The sequence below is a fragment of the Lonchura striata genome, chromosome 6 (genome assembly GCF_046129695.1).
Source record: "Lonchura striata isolate bLonStr1 chromosome 6, bLonStr1.mat, whole genome shotgun sequence".
Lineage (NCBI taxonomy): Eukaryota > Metazoa > Chordata > Aves > Passeriformes > Estrildidae > Lonchura > Lonchura striata.
In genome coordinates, this window is record NC_134608.1 from 13,502,824 (window position 1) to 13,520,423 (window position 17,600).

The 17,600-nt window shown below is 36.7% G+C and overlaps 1 long non-coding RNA gene across 1 annotated transcript; it reads right to left on the reverse strand.

Moving 5' to 3' along the window:
• Positions 1–2,489: 2,489 nt before the first annotated feature.
• On the reverse strand, positions 2,490–11,748 carry LOC110481191 (uncharacterized). The gene is made up of 3 exons (XR_002467223.1): positions 11,671–11,748; positions 10,081–10,212; positions 2,490–2,573 (listed from the first exon to the last, which is right to left on the reverse strand). It is a non-coding gene; the product is annotated as an uncharacterized LOC110481191 (long non-coding RNA).
• Between the last annotated feature and the right edge of the window lie 5,852 nt (positions 11,749–17,600).

A 17,600-nucleotide genomic window follows, 5' to 3' on the forward strand; every position in this document is an offset into this window, starting at 1 on the left:
AAGCATGAGTGACAGCATAAATATAAAGAACATCATCTTATAATTTTTTTCCCCTTAAAAAACATGTATATTAGTTTTAGTATCATAAAGATACATTTTTAAAGTACTCATTAAAGTTAAAATTTTAAGTAGCTTTTAGATATTCAGTTTAGGTTAGTCATCCTTTAAAAAGTTGCAGTTTATTTATTCATTGACAGGCATAGAGAAGTGGCTCACACTGAAAGACTTCCAAAAACATTGGCCTGCTTGTCCCTGCATTAAGCAGCTTCTTCTGCCCATTCTCCCATAGTTAACTATTCCATTTTTTTCCTTTTCACTCTCACTGCCCTATTGCGACCTCACCCTTGCTGAAAGGGGTGGGCCACTGAGGCTGAAAATATCTGGTCTCCCTGCTCAGACTGTAGAGGGAAGGTCCATGAATTCCCAGGTTGCTTCTCAGCCCTGATCTTCTTTATAGCTCTAGTCTCTGTTGGCTGGTAATTTTATCCAGTAACACATTTGATATGTGTAAGTGTGTGAATGCACTTGTGTACATTCAATGTAGACAAGTACTTGGACTGATCAGGATCTTGGGATGGGAGAAAAAGCTTTGGCACCTAAAATTCATTCAAACAGAATCACTTTGGCTGTGTTTTTTTGTCCCTTGCTAAGTCCTTTTTCAAGAATCTGAGATTGGTGTCAGACATGAGGCAAGGAGTTAAACACGATTTTAATAAAACTTCCTACTGGAAAGTTTTATGTCATCTATGCTTGTCCTTCCTAACTTGCCAGCAGGGCAGGATTTCCAGATGTCTTGAAACTGAAAGGTGGAGTCGAAATTTCTCTGTTGGGGGAGAATGATTTGCTCAGTAATTTAAGACCATGAAAGATAAAAGATTTTTGCTGGGGCAGTTCCTCCATTCTGTAAGTAAGCAGGAAAAAGAACAAACTGTCCATATTCACTAATCTTTAACAACAAAAAAATAAAAAGCCCTGGACAAAAATTTGGGGGGAAAAATAGAAGGAAAAATCTGCACGTAATAGGCAGACAAATCTGAATACAACCTAAATCAAGAACTAGAGTACTGTTTGCTTCTACAACTGCCCAAAGTTCTTCAGACATTTATATTTTATATTTCATTTCCATATATATTTTAGACTTAATTTGTTTATAATAAGATTTGCACGCTTGTATTATGCACTGTAGCATACAGCAGCTAGATTTCATACTACAGAGCAAATATTTTTCATTTTCTTTTCTGGTGTTCTACATGTCAGACATTGCAACTACTGCAACTTCTTCATAACCTTTTCCTCCAGTTCTTCTGGAGAAATCTAGATGAGGCTTCAATTCACATTTGCCCTCCACTGTTTCCAGTGAACAGCAATGCAAACAGGTGCTAACAGAAACCACTCTTACAGAAAACTGCCTCCTTTTTTTTCCTTTTCTGCCTCCTCCAGGAAGGCTACTAAAACCTGATGTGGATTGCAGATAGAAAAGAGAATTGAAAGCTGTGGACTTTAAAACTCCAAAGATATTGAAAACACCCTAGACCTCATACAGTTCATTCCTGTACTTTCATTCTGTAGATCTCATTTGACAATGACTCAGAAATACGGAAGACTTGTCATATTTGTTCAAATTTGAATCTGCAGTGGGAGGAGGATTTTATCTATGGGTCTAGCACCTTCATTTCTGCAACTGAGGTAAAATAGAGGCTCAACAAAACCAGAGTTTTGTTTTTTGGTGGTGGTAGTCTGTGGCTTTCTGGGGTTTTTTTCGCATGGTTTTGATGATAACAGGAAAAAGACAATTTGAAATGATCCTTTTGTGTTGGACACATCAGCATGTAATAGGTAACTAAACATAAGACAAAATGCAAAATAAAAATAGCATAGAGTTTCTAACAATGGTTTACATAGGTATTTTATATTCTTTTCTTTGACATACTTTCCTCCAGGGTTCATCTAACCAAGGCTCATCTGTTGCCAGAGGTTCCTTAATTGAATAAGTCTGGTCAGCTGTTTTATTAGAGAAAGCCAAAGAAAAGCCCTCTAGACTGCTGTTCACTGACACTCACCTGAGTTAATAATATCATAGCATGGTGTTAAAGACTCTTTAATGTGGGAGGTCACACCTTTAGAGGAAGATGAGATTAGTCCTTGGACATCCTCTGCCATTTATCCCACAGTGTTCTCTGAAGTGACTATTCATATGTCATAATTTAATTGCAGCCAACTGTTATTCTCAGCTATACATGCTTTTCACATCACATTAATCTACATTATATATTTTTTTCCTGTGGATAAAGCAATATAATGGTTTCTCAAAATATGTGAATTTCAGTGTTAGGAAAATGGTATGGAAAGTGAAAAGGTCTCTGATAAGTACTTTCTATGGGTCAGCTGTTCTCTATGGTCTGTTCTCTTCCTGGAACCTTTATGATTTCACCTTGTAAGGAAAGTATAGAAACTTTCCTAGATTTTCACAGATGCTGCAAAGCTGATGTAGCTGACCAGAACACTTAAGTGCTCACAGTGCATATTCTTCATTCTCAGTAGTAGAAGATCAGGGGATCCCTTGAGTACCTGTCCTGAAAAACAAACACGAAACCATATGGCTTTAGCACACTCCTGAGTCATCTGCTAATGCCACCCCCAAACAAAATGCAATAATAAATAATCAAAAAATTAAAGCATAAAAATGTTGTCTACAGACTTCATATACTTTCCTGGAAATAAACTGGTATTGCCCATCGTGCAAGAGAGAGCGTGACCTTGGTAAATTTTCCTAACTGCACAAAACCCCCCCATATAGCTTAACTTGTAAATATTGTCATATGGACTGCTGGTGATCTCCCACTGGGCCATCCAACATTTCTCAGGCTATTTTAAATTGAGATTTTTTTTTCACCTGAATATATATCAGACTCACTTGCAATCATCACTATCTCTCCTTGTTCCTAACCTTTGGAAGCACAGGCTGCCCAGAAGAAACCATCAGGACCTCCAGTGTGTATCCAGTGGGAAGGAAGGTTGCACATTCCTTGAAATGTAGCTTTCTCCATCTTACAGTTCTCCCCTTTAGCTAATCATCCTGGACCCATGAGAAATACAGCCTTCCTGGCCTTTCTGAAACTACTCCTCCACTGGGCCCGGGAAAACCCAGCCCAGTTTACAATGTTTGCATCTCTCTACATAAAATATATAGTGCTAGAACACAGGTCTGAGTACTGCCCTGTTTAATCTGAGCTGCATACTTGTTAGCATGTTCCTTGGAGAAGGATCTCTAAAATGTCTAGGCATCAGAATCTCATATAGTACAGGAAACAGGAGGGATATCAAGGCATGTGATTAGCAGAAACTGTTTGCATTTATTCTACTTAACATCTAGTTTACTATATTACAATGGCAAGACAGGTTCTGGACTTTATCAATTTTATCTCAATTTTAGAAGTGCCCAGAATCAGAAAAGAATATTTCCTGTCTGATGGATAAGTTAAGCAAATCTTAAACCTCACTTCACATAAATAAAAACAAGCAGAAAATGAATAAAGTTATTAATTGCAGTATTTTTCAATCATTAGTGTGAGTAGATATAAAGAACAAACAAAATTTGTGTCATGTTTCTTGCCTTGGCCACTAATTTGAAACAAGAGTTTTGAAACATTACCCAGTGAGTATGTCACATATGCAAGCCTCTTGCACCTGACTTAACACCATCTACATTGATTTTGCTGCACATATACTCTGACATATTCAATACACAGATACAAAAACTACACTAATAATATCACCAGTATATAATACAAGCAAGGGAACACACTATTAAAGGCAGTCTCATCACAGAAATATCGTCCCAGTACTAGCCACCTGTGAAGCTAAAGATTAAATACATTATTTTCTTCTGAGCATACTAGCTACAAAAGAAGACAATTTCACCCATAAGTTATACAGTTGTTTGTGTCAACGATAATTTAACTAAGGCCAGGAAGTAGAAGGAACATTTTCAAGAATTATTACACAATACTTTTCTCAGTTTATTTTGAGCTGTGTCTGACTCATCAGAATGCTATTTTATGAATAGTTTGAAGGACTGGTAATGTTTTATCTAAATAACAAGATTTGCTTCTCCACTTCAAAGTCTGTTTGTATGTTGTTTTCATTTGGTTTTGTTGGAATATTTATTTATTCTTTTTTTGTATTCAACACCGAAATTTCTTGGCTGAGATTTTTAGCAATCACATATTCTAGAGAAAAGACATGTGCCAAACTGTATCACCTCAAAACCCTGTCCATAATGCTTTTGTCAACAGAAGCAGCAATGAGATTTGGATACAGCCTATGCTTCTACAATAATCCAAAGATTTGACAAGGGCTCAGTGCTGAAGCAAGGCATTGTGGTGTCTAGTAGAAAAACTGAAGACTCAATCTTTATTTCGCTTATAATAATTTACAGCCCAGATCTTTTGCAAGCTTTACCCCCTATTTTGCAGCTGTTGTTTTCAGAACTCACATCCTGTGTAACTACTATTCTCTGATACAGCAAAACAACATTTCAGTCTTAAGGACTATTTCTGTGGCAACTTTCACAGATCATCAAAGAACTTTAAACCAAAATGAAGATAGATCCACGGAAGTCCGATAAGAAAAAAGTATGTTTTTTTCTTTCTCCTGAAGAATTTAGGGTGTCAGGAAATGTCAGAAACATTTTAAGTAAGGGCAGGTTTCCATCACATAGCAGTACTCAGGTTCTGCAAAAGAGGCACTAAAAATGTTAGAAATTCTGATCTCTCAATAAATGTTTCCTATTTTTTTTTTTTTTTTGATAACAGATTCACACATTAAAGTTAGATCTGGGACTGATGTAAAATCCATTTAGCTTCATTGAGGTTAATGAAGCAAAGATGATATACACCCGTTGAGAATCTGCCTATGTGTGTGATCAGTTACAATGCTATTTGTTTTTATTGGCTTAGCCATTGATGTACTACTAGGTGGCTCTGAGATTTTTTAATCAATAAGAGTTAGCATACTTGAAAACTATGCTTCTGTGAAACTAATGCCTGAAAAAGGCTCTCTTGAAACTAGATTTCCTTTGAGATGGAGGTATGGTTATATACTGCAGAAATCAGAAGATTTTAAACTGAATTTTCTGCTAAATAAGTGAGTCAGCACACATTTATCCTCCATGAGAAACAGTAGAAAATTTGAAAAATGAGTGCATTTTTCACCCTTCATAAAGGGTTATCTTGAAGTAGGGGAATATCAAGAGTAAAGAAATATCTCATGCACACAAGATTAAAAAAAAAGCATAAATTCCACTTTATAAATAAATGCAAAACAGTATAAAAAAAGCAACACGTTATGAATAGACACCTTTGGAAATAAATTTCAGAAGCCTCCAGAGAGCTTGAGAAAATAACTAGCTTGCACAGCATTAAGTGGAAGGAGTTCCCCTAAGGGAATCAGGGGATCAGAGATATTGTGTCTTGGTTAGCTTTGATAAGTTTGCATTTGTGTCTTTTACACACTGCTGGTAACAAGCTGAGAGATGCAGTCTTACATGGAGGCAAATGGCAAAATTGTTTCTTAGGCTGTGAATATTAAAAGTGATTGATTTTATTGGAATTATATTACCACAATTTCACACCCCATTCAAAGTGAACAAGGGGAAATGGACTCAGGGTTTGCTTTCTCCCCCCTCTCATGACCTCATTGTGTAGCCTTGAACAGAAGTGCTCAAACTGCTTCAAGCACAAAATGAATCTGTGCTGATGAAACTAAACATAAACCACCCCTCTTTGCTGATGTCTATTAATAGTTTTTGACAGACCTAGAGAAACATCGCTCAGTTTCTTAAATATGCTTAAAATAGAGCAGGATATGTCAGCACATTTTTGTAAGTCAAAAAGTTTGTAATTCTTGTAGGTAGATGAAGAGTGCAGGATTCATCTCACCATATCAGCCACAAAGAGAAGATTTATCTCTAAGATAGTCAGCCTAGAGTCCATTTCATCAGTAGAACTTTATAAGAACTTTTAAGACATGACTAATTGGACTTATTTCAGAGATAATAAAATGAGATACACTGCTCAAAAAAAATACCTGTTTCATTCTCTTGACTGTAAAGTAAGCTTGTATTGATTAGCTCAGAAACACACTTTAGACATCCATGTTTGTTTGGATAGATGAATGTCACTGGATAAGACTGGAGAATAAAACTCTTCTCTGCAAGTGACCATAGTTTGTGAGATATTCATAACTGTCAAAGTGATCAGCCTTTTTCCTGAAGTTTGAGATTTTTTTTTTTGTTTATTATTTTTGAAAAGAGGAGTGTAGCCATTTGATCAAGTCTCTTGGCTTTCTTTCATACCAGAAATTAGTGATAGAGGTCTGTTTCCAAAAGCAAACCAGATATGATACCCTGTCTACAACTGCATAAAGCCCAAGACCAAAACAAGATTTAAATCTAGCCAGGCAAATCTATGTACCTGCAAGCTCTGATTCTGAGGAACTGGAATACATGAAGTCAGAGATTTCAGGTACTTGGTATACAAATAAATACAAACCCCATAACATTTATATCAGCTAATCATCTCTAAAATTTGCTCTTCTGAAAAACTGAGCTACAAAACATTAGAACTGAGCAAAATCCACTGAAAACTCAGAGAGAGAAAAAAAAATATTGCAAATATATTTTTCACACTCCTGGACTCTTCTTTTGAATATTTCCCCACACTACTTCATATAAAGAATTAGTATTACTTGAATTGTCTCTCCTTTTCATTGGTATAAATCAGCAGTGACAAAATACTTTGTGGAAAAATAAACTATTGTCAAAGCTCTTGTGAATTACTTGATGCTACATATTTCTTGTAGCAAATGAGAATTCATGAGAGACAAATTCTGTGAAACATGTCTAATGTGGGGAAGTGCCACCTAAAAAATATGATACAATACAACAAAATTGGAAAATTCCATTTTGACCACTACTGTTAGCCATCATCTAGAATTACTATTGCATTGTGATTAAAAATAAGTTAAAGTAGGAAAACAAGCAATCTGATTTAATCAAAACATTGCAATGAAAGAAGAACATTTTATAATGCACAAAATTTGAAAGCATTTGAAAGCAGTGATTTTGTTTATTTTGTGTAAAGAAAAAAAAACCCACAATTCTTATTTTTTAAACAAAAATATCACTCTTCTTCCTACCTTGTTAACAATGCAAATCTATAGTGAATAAGAGAAAAATCACACACCTAAGAAGCCAGGAAGTCATTTAAACCCATACCCCCAAAGACCTAATTTTTATGGCTCTAATTCCCATAAAACATTTCAATGTGACATAATTTATTTAGAAGCTAGGGACTTCATAAGGATAAGGAAACTAGAAGTATGTAGAAAATACATGAAAAATGAAACTACTACAGAAGCCTAAACATGTTAATAACATATTCTGGTAATAACTGGAGAAAAACACAATATACACAGTATGTTTTGCATGAATTATTTATTTTACTTATATACATATACTAGTGGACAAAAAATTTCTTCCCAAATAATTGTGTGTTGTTAATGGGGAAATAGTACAGCATACATTTTGGCAATCTCTTTCAAAGTCATAGTGGCCACTTTATTCACCTAAAGAATTCAAAATAATTAAAAATGGTGGTACACCAAAGAATGGAAATATTTGCATGTGACAAGCTTATAACGTGACCCAACACTCTCTGACTGAAGTTAAGAATTGCCAGGCACACAGTGAACACAAAAGCACAGGAACCTGCCTTGTACTCCCCTCCCTGTGACTTGTTATCAGAGGAAGATCTTAGCGACACAGAAACAGTTTTGTCATTGACTTATCACGGACTGAGTTTCAGTCCTGAAATTTCAAAGAAATCCAAGACAAGTGTTAATAATATATCAGAATATAAATAGGCTTAACAGACGGTACCTCCACCTTCCTCCTTTCCATTATCTACCACCATATTTTGCCCTAATTCAAATACTTGCCTTATGTAAGACAGAGCTTCCAGTAAAAAGCAGCAAATCCATCACAATAGTATCAGTAAATTTTTTAATGAGAGCAGATGGGAAAAAATATTTGGAGGTGGACAAATTGGGGTATCACTCTCCTGGGCTTGTGGCAGGAGCTACAGGGGCACTGACAAGAGCCTTTACTATCTTTGACAGCTACCCAATCAAGCTTAATCAGCCTTGGATGCATTCCTCTCTGATTTTGCCCTTTATTAGCCTCCTTAAAAGTCATCAGTGACATCAAACTTACAAGAGCTGTTCATCTGCTGGAGCTGCAAGTTCTACACATGCATCTCATATTCTTGCGCATCTTTAATGTAAGAAAATTATTGCAATGATGAAAAAGAGGCAAACTTGTTATAAACTCACAGCTAACATAGTTATTCCCATGTCAAATGTGAATAGTATATCTAAGATGTATTGTTCCAGGTGTATTTTGTTACTGCAACACAGCAATTTAAAAATAGCATATACAAAGAGAAATGCAATAATACCTGTGCATTTTATGCACTGTCTCTAATTATTTTTTCATTGTATAATAATAAATGCTATTTGAGAGTCTTGAACCAATACTGAAGAATGCTTACATGTTTTTAATGACAATTTTTAAAGGTATAAGCAATATCTATTTACCAATGTATTTATACAACCCTAGTAAATGTAGTCAATGATAACAAAATAACAATTATGGAGAAAAGTTTTTTTCCTAATGTTTTATCTCATAAGCCTTGCCAAACAAAAGGAATTTAAATGACCTAGTTATGTGAGTTCTTTCCCTTCTGCATCCTGACAAGGATCTACAGGCCCTAAAGGAATCTGGATCGAGCATTTTCTTCCCTGGAGAAAAATTATTAACACTAATCCTTGTCTTTGAACACAGCAACCTTTTGATTGGTGTAATTGAGCTACATTACCTCACTTTTCTACTTCTGTCACAGCATCCTATAGATGTAGCACAACTGAATTCATGAGCCTCATACAGAAAGGGTCAGAGTATTAATATGTTAATAGTGTGCTGGCTTGCAAATTATGGTTTTTTAATAAAGTCTCAGTTAATTACATTGCAAGGTTTTGAAGCCAGACTGAATTTTACTCCTGTGAATTTGCAATGCTAAGTGTTCTTAAGTAGACAAACCAAAAGAATTTCCTAAGAATTTGGATAAAATACTTGGACCTAATTTTTACAAGAGACATCTGGTTTTATAAATGCTCAATCTCATGTGCATGACTAGCTGTTACATGCCTGAACACATAAAATAAAACATGCTTGCTTCTTTTCTTTTCATATCACCTGTTGAAAAGTAAAAAAAAAAAAAGATAGGAAGGACATAAACTCTCCGTCACTTTCCAGTCTGGGTCAGTGTGCTGTAAGCCAATCCATCTGAAACTATTCATCAGTTCTTTTAAGTAATTTTAGAAGTGATAAAAATTATTAATAAACACTGTGATGCATGTTTATTGCACTGATGGGAATTGGCAAAAAGTAGGAATAGCAGTTTCCAGATATCTCATTGAAGCTGAAAAAAGTAATATAAAAATACACCATTCAAAGTCCTCTTAATATAATTATGTCCCAATGCAAATCAAGGACTTTTCAATTTCCATTTATCTAGAGTCTCCTGACTGCCATGTTATCCAGCTTTGGGAAGAATTTTGTCCCATGGAAATTATAAGGGCATCTCAGCAGAAGATGAGGAAAAAATTCAGACTGCACAGGGTTTTGGGTAATCAGAACCTAGTGCAAAAGGTTCACGCTCACAGTGGAAGGACTGAAACTGGATGATCTTTAGAGGTCCTTTCCATTCCATGACTCTGTGAAACAATTGTGCTTGGGGGAAATGAACAATCCAGAAAATTAAGTAAAAAAGTAATGTAGGAAATCTAGAGCAGGGGACTTCCCACCAAGTGACAAAACCACTTCTAACATAAGATGGCTTCACTCAGTGTCATACATTTAAGGAATGTGAAACCTCTCTGATTAGAATCTATCCCCACACACTTGAGATAGAAAAATCTCTTTGTGACTGTGGTGTTAAAAGCACTTCTAAAAGCAATTACCTTTCTCCAGGTCACTCTCCTCCTTTCATCACAGTTTTTTGGATTAGCACTGAAGGAAACACCCAGGAAAGAAGAAAGCTGGAGATCTTCCTGGATTTGTCTCTCATGAAAAGGAAGTCAGGATCCCTATGGCTAAAGACAAGCAAATAAGAGCTCAGTTTGGCCTTTTCTCCAGGTGATGAAAATAATATAAAATTCTGTTCCTAAAAGCACGGAAGGACAATTTCATAGCTCGTGGTGAGAGGCTGAACTATAGATCTGTCTCTGTCCTTATCCTACCAGAGAGCCCTGCTGTGACCTGAGACAGGCCACGTCCCACAGGGTTGATCTCATCTAACTTTAAAGATCTGCAGTGTTGACACCTGAGCCAGTTACCCATGTACCTTTTAGTGTCAATTGAGAGAAACAGGCATCTTTAAGGAATAGTTTTTTTGTTTGGTTTTTTTTTTTTTTTTAATCTAGCTGAGTTTCTTTTTCAAGAGAAGCTATGTTGTATAATTTACAAAAGTATGCACTTTATCAGACTGCTTCCACCAGAATTTCTATGTATTCGGGTCTTTTCCTATGGTTTTACCTGACTTTGCTATTTGGATTCTCTTCACAAAAGATGAGTGCTACCAAGATGCAGCTGGTTTGCGCAAGGTCAGATTAGCTGTTTTCTCTATTTAACTGGAGAGCAGGTGACAAATGTACTGCCTGCAAATCAGTAAAAATTTTAATTTGCATTCATTTTCAAATAAATTGGTAGAGTGGGAAATAAATATTTTCTGATTTTGGCTTGTGTAGGAGTAAGAATATTCCAACATACAGCACAGCAAGGACTCAACTGTAGTTTGGTTTCTTTGACTATGGAATAAAAATAATATTACTTTAAGATATGTTGATCTATGGCCACTCCTTTATATTCCTGTATCAAGGGAATTTGAAATATTAAATCAATCATTCCATTCAGTCTTTCAAATAGTGAAAGCCTTAATTTTGCTACATCCTTCAATTCTGGAGTGTCTTCATAATAGTTTTCCAGCTATTCTAAACTGTTTAGAGAAGGTTTTTGTTATCTACAGGGTTATATGTTGGCATTAGTCATAGGTTGACAACCAAATATAAGATCTTATATAAAATTTAGAACTGATCCTCAGAGATGCCTTTGAGCTACTAGTTCTGACACTCAAAAGGGACTCTGTATCCCTTCCATGGAGGAGTCTGAAATGAAATATAGTCTTCTTTGGCCTTTGTTTCCTACTCCACCTTTCATCTAGTTAATGTGTACAAACTAGAACTCAATGTTTGCCTAAAACCAAGTGTTTATATAACACCTGGATCAAGGAGGCCAGAACACTCATTCTTTGCCTTTTCTGTAGTCATAACTGCTTCTGAAAATCTATCAAAGGACCTGCCACTGAATGGAGGTGAAGTACCAGTGAAGAAACACCATGATGCAGTGTATATTCTTACAAGTCACTCAACTATTGAAATTAGATTGCTGGAATATAAAATGTAGCTCTATCAAGCACTAGCTGCAAAGGTTTCCTTTTACCACTGTGATATTGAGCAATCATGGGAGATGGTCAAAAAGTTTTTCACACACACCTGGGCACCCTTGCCTTCTCAGAGGTTCCTCATGCAGTGACATGCCAGCTGATCTCATAGCAGCCACAAATCCCATACAGTGAAAGCCAGGACAAGAACTCATCTTAAAAAAAGCAGCATCTCTGGGGCATCCTTCCATCTGAAAGAAAGAGAAGGCACAGGCAAAAGTAGGAACATCTGTAGCCCATGAAAAGCTATTCCTTCTTGTGAATATCAGCTCATGTTGTGAAAAAAGACTTTCCTCACTGGTAGCATATATTTTAATAGATGATTTTTTGCTCTGCACAGCCTATTAAAAGCATATCAAAAGCAATAGCCAATGACTTTTTATCAGGTGCTGATCTAGGCTGGTGGTTTTAGTAGTCTTACTCATTTGCAGTGTCAGCTAACTGCTAGGCAAAAGCTGTACCTGGTAAGTGGCTGCTTTCTCATCACAGCTAATTTGCTGGAAGGTGTTGGAATTTTGTTGAGGAGCAATAGGTGGAAGGACACCAGGTTGTCCCACCATTCCAACCTCGCTGCATTGGTGACAGGTCTGGGTGCACCCTATTTTTCCCATATGCTGGTTATACCCTACTACCACAACACCTTGACCAGTAGTGTAGTAGTGAAAAGATTGCCACTCATTTTAGAATAAATATAAAAACTTGAGCCATGCTACCTGTTAGAATAAAATGCCTGGAAGAAGCAGGGACTTGTGTGTTTCACGAAGAAAAGGATTTCTATATTTGACTACACAAGTAGATTAATACATGGATCTACAGCAAAGGTTTCAGATCTTGGATTTAAAGATAATACAAGTTGTTTTGGTGATGCAGTGTCAGGGTGCTCTCTGGTGTATATTATGTGCTGTTTCCATCCTTACATACAGATCAAAAGTTAATGTAATATAGGGGTGCAGAATTAAGCACAATACACTCTGAAAAGATAGCAAGTCTCCGATAAGGCAGTATGTTTCATATGAACCATTCAATTTGTATATATGAGCCCCATTCTGAACACTTGGTATCAGCAGTCCTTATGCTTACACTGTAATGCCACAAGGTCTGTTTCTGTGGATAGCTGTTAACTGGGGAGAACAGTGAACATTTTGATAGCATTACCCCACAGTGTGGGGCCTGAGCATCTTCAGTTTGAAACTACCGTTTAGTCCCAATATATCATATGCCAGCACTTGTTTGTCTAAAAACATCATTCAAGAAAACACATTAGTGTTTTATTTGCTTCTTATCTGCATGTGCTTTTGAATGGTTATCTTAGCTCGCTACTGTGGTTCTGTGAGGTGTGTCCAACACTTAGAACACTATTGCTCAGGCTCACTGAAACAGAGAAAAAAGAGCTGAAATCAGCATCAATTCATTCAGCATGCATGTTTGGATCTGAGTCTACCATTTTTTCACAGTAAAAATTCCCAGGAAATCCATGACAGTCTTGACTGAACCTAAAAGCCCTATGATCAGGGATCATTAAGGATCAGGCTCATAATTAATACTTTAGTGGTTCTGCAGGCATACTGAAAATAACTTGGTGCTTAGAGATTTCCAACTAGTGCTGATATGACTGATGACTGGTGTATAATTTTATGAAAAAATAGACCTTTGTCTGGGAGCAGAACTTCCTCAATCTTGAAGTCAATGGCAGATTTTCCCAAGTTCCTAGAAAAAAGGGCTGAAAGGACTTCTTCTGCCATCTAGTCTATCAGCTTGCAATACTGCTGATTTATTTCCCCTCGATGTTAGCAAGAGTAGAACTACAGGCAGACAGAGGTCAGCCCTAAGATTTAAGTTTCTGCAAGACTCTCTTATCGTTCTTGCAGAAATTGGCTCTGAAGTGCAACAAAAACACAGGAGTTCTTGTTCTTTCCACTGTTCAACAGGCTCCAAGGAGTGAATACCATATCCTCTTCATTCAAGATCTCAGGATGGATTTGAACTGAAGCTGCTGAGGTGAAAGAGCTTGACAAGGCACACTGCTGCCTTCCTCTAAACAGCTGGAATAGTGTCAAAAATCTTTCATTCTATGCATCTCTCCCACACTTTATTCTGGAGGAAAATAACGCACTGTCTAGTGAGCCATATTTTTAAAGATAATAGCAAAGTATGTCTAATTCAAACCAACTGAACTAATTGGGCAAAAAAGGATGCAAACAGCCCAGCCTACCAGACTGTATTTAAAACAATTGTTAGTAATCAATAAATCCTGTTGGATTGTTTGATTTCATTAAAGATGTATTTGTTACTAAGCAGCTGGCACCCAAACAGCTGCTTTAAATAGAGAGATATTTTTCCTGCTCTATTTTATCATGGTCTTCATTATTTTATTTGCACATTTCCAGAGACAATAACTACTGAATAGAATCAAAATGCAGATAAGCCTATCTCATCCTTGTCTGAGCATGTGGTGGGTCAGGGGAATGCATAGGAGAAATGACAGCCTGCTTCCCTTTCTGGTATCCCTGAACATTATCTTTCAGGCTTTCAACAGTCAGTCATGAGTATAAAACCAATCCTGAAACTGGCTCACTGATTAAATAATAAACTAAAGATATCACAGCTTCTTTTCAAAGCCCTGAATTTGGCTTTCTGTGAATACTGACCTGAACATTCACATCCATCGAGCAGAGTGGTCACAAAATGAGGGCTCCCTGGTGTTATAATAGTGTTTCACAGTGGAGTTCGTTCCTTTTAAAGACCACTTTAAAGTATATTTAAACTGAACCCTACCCAGATGAAATCTCTACCCCATTATATAACACATATAATGAAGGTAACAGTTTTTATGTTACATTTTGATAGCAAACCAGGTAGCCTTCCCTTGTGGCTATGTTGTCACCAAGCAAGAGCATTAGCAACTAAGGCATGGATAGCTTTTATGAGGGAAAGCAAAATCAGATTATAAAACAGCCACAAATTTAAAATCAATCCCAGGATTGCATGGGTACATTCAGCTGAGCCAAATTCCAGGGAGTAATGTGGAATCAAGTTAAAGTTAGATTTTCTTGATCTCCAGTCAGATATAGCTTCACTGTGCCCTCAGTTCCGCTCTCATGTGCTCAATAGGAGGACAGTCAGCAGGAAGACCAAGGTGTCATTCCCTGCCAGCAGTCTGCGAGCATATTTTGGGCATAGAAATGTTTGGTTTTCCCCCTTCTTCATGTCCCAGTAGAGCTGGGCTTTGGAGCTACAGATATGTTTGCACTGTTGGCATGACAAGGGAGAAAGATGTCCTTTGGCATCACTATTTCTAATGGTAGCAGAGGACTTTATTTCAAATATGAAATCTTTACTTTGCCTCAGACCTTCACTAATCTCACATCTTCCTCTGTTTTCATGGTGTTCATATTTATCTGCAACACACACCAATCACCCTCTGTTAAGATGCTCATGGTCTAGAGTTCATCTTCTCTTCAAGTGGCTAAGACTGGGTGTATATAGTTTTCTTCCAGGGGAGCCCCAGCTGTTTTCCTCAGTGGTGTTCCAAAACAGTGCAGCAGCTGGGAAAACAAGTAAGGTTCTCAGTCAGTATGAAGTTACAGTCATGGCATTCATAGTATAAGATGAAGAAAGATCTTTCTTTTCAAATTAATTAATTTTTTTGGTTGCAGAAATTATGTAAAACAAAACTGGCAATGGTTAGCTAACAAACAAAAACTGAAACCAAGTCACAATGAACCTTGCATAGTCCTGTGATATGGATAAATCCATAGTGGCCAATGGTCAATGTGGCCAATGTGGCTCAGGTGATATAGATTAGCACTTTACTGAAGTTGTGAGTTACGTGGATCAAGAGGTTTAACTGCATGCTTATTCTATGATCAGCACAAGCAGCTGAAATCTCAAACGAAACCCAAATTAGAGTGATCACTCCTTGAACACAAAAAAGGACTAACCGACATTGATGCTGACTTGTTTTAATTTCCCTTTGAATTTTATGAGGCAGATCCTAAACTGACGTCATTAGAGCTATGCTGATGTGCATGACCCCAATCCAAACAAAACTGAAAAGCCTAATTACAGAAACATCACACAGCACTTTATTCTTGCAACATTTTACATTCTTTGACAACTGGGTGGTGGCAAGAACCTCCTAAGAATAAAGCTTTTCTGTCAAACTTGTTTCTAGACCAAAGAAGTTTGCATAAACACACAAAGTTTTTAGACTCACATTGCAAACATTTTAAGTCTGCCCAACACTAATTATCTGCCATATGTCAACTTATGGTCATGCAGGTTCATTGAAGAGTGACAAGAAAAAGGAAGCAGTAGGTATTTTTTTAATATCCATCTATTCCTCTGTAGTTTGAAAAAATAAAAATCCTATTTTAGACAGGCAAAATGTTTCAATGGAACTTTAGATTCATCCTAACATCTTAGGCCCTGCTGTGTTGACCCTCCTCCCCTCTCCCTCTGCTCTCTGCAGAATTTGTATGCAAAATCCATGAAAAGATTTTGGAACAGGCCATACATCCAAAAGCTTTTGACAAGGAACAGGGACTACTTGAAAGAAAAGGTCTTCTGAAGCAGCTTTTCTTTTCTTCTCTCCCCTTTTTCCCCCTGAATTCATTCACCTCTTAACGACTTCACTGATAGTTTAGCCTGTGTGGGCTTCGTCCAGCACAATAAATGAGAAACTGCAAACTCTGTGTTTAAGACACTGATGGAAGGGAGAGACCGTGTATGCCAAAAAAGAACCTGTTTTGCTTAGGAAGCATGTGCTATATCCAATGCTTATTAGTTCCTGTTGTAAACCAGAGGACGACATATTTTCATAATAAATCACACCTCTAACAAAAAACTTTTGGCCAGATGTTTTCAAGCAAAGTCATCAGTGATAATTCCTCTCAGTGAAATCTGAGCAAGAGTGACTTTCAGCAAGATTTGGAAGAATGGGGTTTTCACATATTCACACAGATTAAGTATAGCATGTAGAATTAAGACCAGACATCTGCCCACATCAATTTCAGGCAGCTGAATGTTACATGTTAATCCTTCTTTATCCCACCCATTAATTGCAATGTGCATCAAAAAGTTTAGATGTGTCTAAAAAGATCATAATACCTATGTTTAAATGTTAGGTCCATTGCCCCAGCTCAGTAAATCAGAAGATTATGCAAGAACAGAAAGAACTTTCATGCATTATGTTTTATTCCTGGCTGATTTGGAAAATGGATGAGCCTTTTCTACAACCTCCTAAATTCTCTGTGTTTTGCCTGCCCCATAACATCCCAGTAGCTAAAATAAATCATACTCTATGAGTCTAGTACAACAGAAAGCAGCAAGGAGAACATAAAGCAACAAAGTGTTCAAACAAATATAAAAGTACATACATTTTACATACATTATGGACCAAGTTTTACTGCAGGTTATGCTTTTAACCATATGATCTTTTGTAAGAGTTCAAGAGCTGGCAGACCTGACTGTGTGTGATCAACTGAAATTCTCATTGGTATCATCTACTCCATTGCTCTCCACTAAACCCTATTGGTACAATTTATCTGGATTAAATACTGTATAAATCAAGTCTTCATACATGAAAACATTTATTTTGAAACCTCAGGCATATGGTTTAGTATTAAAAACTTGTTAATGTGCATCAGCTCAGCTGAGCCATGCACATGATATTACCTTTTAGGTATGGATATGGACTTGGACACAACTACATCTTGAGAAAGTATCTCATTCACTTGTATTTAGTGTGGTCTATGTGTGTCCTAGGGTAGTTATGGCAATTCAATGTATGTACTTTATTACCTAATAGAAATATATTTGAGTACAAGTCTCAACTTAAATGGTGTTACTTTAACTGATTGTATTCAGCCAAAGACCCCTGTTATTTCAGTTTAAAGGTCACATTTGTCAATTTAAATTAACCCTGTTAAATTAAGATTTAATCTCTGCCAACAATAATCAGACTTCAGTCAAGTGGAAAAG